Source organism: Mustela nigripes, chromosome 13, assembly GCF_022355385.1.
Source record: "Mustela nigripes isolate SB6536 chromosome 13, MUSNIG.SB6536, whole genome shotgun sequence".
In the NCBI taxonomy this organism is placed as follows: domain Eukaryota; kingdom Metazoa; phylum Chordata; class Mammalia; order Carnivora; family Mustelidae; genus Mustela; species Mustela nigripes.
Genome location: NC_081569.1, coordinates 51,638,877 through 51,642,829, shown reverse-complemented (window position 1 = coordinate 51,642,829; position 3,953 = coordinate 51,638,877). Strand labels below are relative to the sequence as shown.

At 36.9% G+C, this 3,953-nt stretch overlaps 1 pseudogene; it reads right to left on the bottom strand.

Annotated features, from left to right (window-relative positions):
- Nucleotides 1–531: 531 nt before the first annotated feature.
- On the bottom strand, nucleotides 532–3,409 carry LOC131999330 (olfactory receptor 4F21-like; annotated as a pseudogene).
- Between the last annotated feature and the right edge of the window lie 544 nt (nucleotides 3,410–3,953).

Below are 3,953 nucleotides of genomic sequence, written 5' to 3'. Positions count from 1 at the left end.
AAGCCATTGTAGGCTTGCATCCTAGTTACATTTATCGACATAAGCAACCTTCACTTCTTTGTCTCACTTTCTATTCTCTTAATGATATTTTCAAAAGTAAACTTCCAAATAAACTACTGGCTATCAAATTGTGTGTTTGGATCATCTTCTGAGGGAACACAACCTGAATAACTAGATAGAATTACTAGTCCTATGTATGTTTGATGTAATCATTCCTGACATTCTCCAAAGCATGGTTGCTGTTCATTTGCAAACCTGTGGGAAGCAGAACAGATGTCATTATGCCTTTCTACTATCAAAATGATCGCAGTTTCAGTCATAAATATTATTTAGTGGATAGTGATGCTATCTCCTAAAATAGTCCATATCATGGTGTATTCACATTTCCCATGGTAGTAGAGGTTATAAATAAGTGTGTTCCATGAGATAGGTGTTATGCCCACGTCTGGCCATGTTCAATGTCAGAAGCCTAAGGTGGAGTATCCGAATGGCTGATGATATATAGTCTTAGAGCTCCAAAGTCAGATTCAGTCAGCAAAATCTGAAATCATGTCCCTGCTTGTTTAATCTTTTTATTGCTACCTTTGTATCCTGTAATATATAGTTCTGTAATATATAGATGGCAGGAGTCAAGCCACAGATGATATCAAAGTCAGCAGGGAATAGGCATTATCACTTGATGATGTTGGGGAAAGGTCAGACATAGAGAAATATATGTGGATTGAAAGACAGAACCCACCACAGTGATGTGAGCTGACCCAGTGACAAGTGCTTTGGATCAGTCTTTTGAAGAACATTTCCAGACAGTGACCAAAATGCACAGGAAGGGTTAGCAGAAAGAAGGTGCTCATGCTCATGACATTACTGCTGACAGCAACAATAAATTCAAACTTGGCTCCAAGTATGCATACAAGTTTTATGATTCTGGGAAAGTCATAATAGAAGCTTTTACTTTATTAGGACTACAAAAGCACAAGTTCATAATGAAAACAAATTGAGACATTTGTAGATCAACCCAAGTACCCAGCTAGTAGTTATAAATGAAACACATATTGTAGGATTCCTATCTGGGTAGTGAAGAGGCTTCCAGATCACTGTGTACCTGTCAAATGCCATGGCTATGAATAAGACCATTTCCATTCCTCCCATGATGTGGATGAAGCATATCTGTGTCATGCAACTTTGGAAAGAAATTATTTTGTTTTGATTTGAAATACCTGCAGTCATCTTAGGGACTGTAATTAAAAAAAAAAAAAAAAGTGTCCACATCAATGAAACACATGTTGGCCAGGAGGAAGTACATAGGAAAATGTAAATGGGAGTCTGAAGTTATCAAAAAGAAAATGAAGAGATTTCCTGGGATGATCCATAGAGAAATAAAGGAGACTATCAATATAAGAAAAACTCAAGTTTCCTAGGAACTAGAGTCCCAGTGACACAAACTCAAAAACCAGAGACTCTAAATCCTCTTTTACTGGTGGGAACATGTTTTATTTTATCTTTCTGAAGAGATTTGTGGGGGCTTATCTGAAAACTATAATGACCTTTCCTGAATTGGTTGCCCTAGAGGGGACTGCCAATAATCCTCAGTGCCTGGCCCCCCTCTTCACATTACTCCTAGTCCTATGAGGAGGCTCACGTCCCAGAAAGCTCCAGTGAGTCAGGGACAAAGTGGAATTCATGACAAGAAGAAATACACACCAAGAGAACTGTAAAATTTTCCATATGATTCCATATGATTCCAAGAGACATCTAGAACATATGTATGGGAATGGATCCTAAGAGTAGTGGATAAGGACGGAACAAATGTAATATTGAATTGGGCTACACTTAATGCTATTAGTACACTAAACCATGATTCTGTATTCACTATATTCACTCAGATGGCTTGGAGTGTCTGTAACAGTTTGCTTTATTTGTTTGAATACAAATTTAGACCCAATTTGGGAATGCATAGAATGAGGCTGATCTGCTAGAATTTTCTTAGTTGATACTGCTAAAAGTTATTCAAAGTCTGAGGGAGATTGTGATGCTGCAATTGTTGATAAAAAATTTCCCCTTTCTGTTATTTTTTATTATTTGCTTTCCTTGTTATTCAAGAGCTTTCTTTTGTCTTTATGGTAAAATATAAAAAGGCAGATAGATTGATAGATAATAGATAGATGATTAAAAAAATGAAATCTTTTTTTAAGGAAAGATTTTACTTATTCATTTGAGACAGAGAGCTAGAGAGAGAGAAAGAGCATGAGCAGGGGGAGAGGCAGAGGGAGAGGAAGAAGCAGACACCCTGCTGAGCAGGGAACTGGACTCAGGGCTGGATCCCAGGACCTGGAAATAATGACCTGAGCTGATGGCAGATGCTTAATGATCTGAGCCACCCAGGTGCCCCATGAAAAACAAATCTTAATAGGAGAAAGATATGGTAAATTACAGAAAGGGATATAACCCCCCCAGGTGACTCATTAACTGCTCTTCTTACTTCCTTTAGAAAACCAATCTGATTCTAGGAGACAATTCCCGTAACAGTCTGATTTCTGGCTGGCAACACCAAGTCTCTGACTTGAAGTTGGTCACTACCCAAGCATAACTAGTGCTGTTAATTAGCAGCTTTTATGATGGCAGTGTTTTGTGTAACTCAGTACACAGGGGAGAATTAGGCAGCAGACAGAAACTTTCTGAGTTGTTCTGACTCCCTGAAGATACAGTTGCTTTATGCCCTCAGGTGGAGGAGCACAATTGCTCCTGTTCATTGTGTTTCAGTATTAAAAAAAACAAAACAAAACAAAAACAGATATATGCTGATTCAAGTAGCCTCTGTGAATGGTAGTTAAATACAGGTCTCTAGACAAGGGTGCTTATGGATGGGAGGTTTTATGCTACTGCTCATTCACCATAGTTTGACTTTGATTTTGTTATTTTTTAATCACAAGATGAAACAAACAGAAAATGGCGGAAAGCAAATTTATAGCTTAATCAAATTTTATAAAGTAATCATCACCCAAGTGAAGATGTAGAACTATGTCAGCTGTTCCATCAGAAACCTCTGTGACTCTTCCAAATTACAGCCACATTTTTCCTTTAAAGAAACCATTATTCTCTTATGCTAAAAATATCCTTGCATTTTTTTTCTAGCTTTACCTTCCAAACATGCATCGCAAGACACTATAGTTTGTTTTAACCATTTTTCATTGAATATGTCATTCAGATCTCTTCTTATATAGATTTCCCTCCAATACTTTTTTTCCCTTAAATTTATTTGCTGAAAAATGTGAACCTTTTACACTTGGTTCTCATACTCTGAATTTTGCTGATTGCTGGCACTCATTGCAGTTCAGCATTGTCACTAACCTTTGTACCATACAAATGGCAGCTGGATCCAGAGGGTAACCAAACAGGGGTTTGATCCCATTTTTGATAGCATTATAGGTGATCAGGTGACATAGTTATGACTTTCCCTCCTGTTTTTAGCAGCTATCAGTGCTTCAAATATATGCATATATTTACATGTGTATAAATGTATGTGTATATGTGTATGTGAGTGTATATAAGTATATGTGTATATGAGAGAGAGAGAGAAAAAGGGATATTGCTCATACCAATAGTGTCCAAACCAGTGGGCTTCTTTTTCCCTTCTCTTATTCCATATTTGTATCTCTGTCCTTTTGTTCTCCCAGTGAGACTCTGGGTCTTAACACTATAAATATGTATTTTTTCATTTGCATAATCCTACATAGCACACAATATTATTTCAGAATTATTACATCCATACCACTAAAAAAAAAAAGGAAAAATAATTGCTAAGACAATATTTGCAGTCATTTTGTTTATTTTATTTTATTTTAATTATTTTATAAAGATTTTATTTATTTATTTGACAGAGAGAGACACAATGAGAGAGGGAGCACAAACAGGGGGAGTGGGAGAGGGAGAAGCAGGTTTAGCCCCATGTTGGG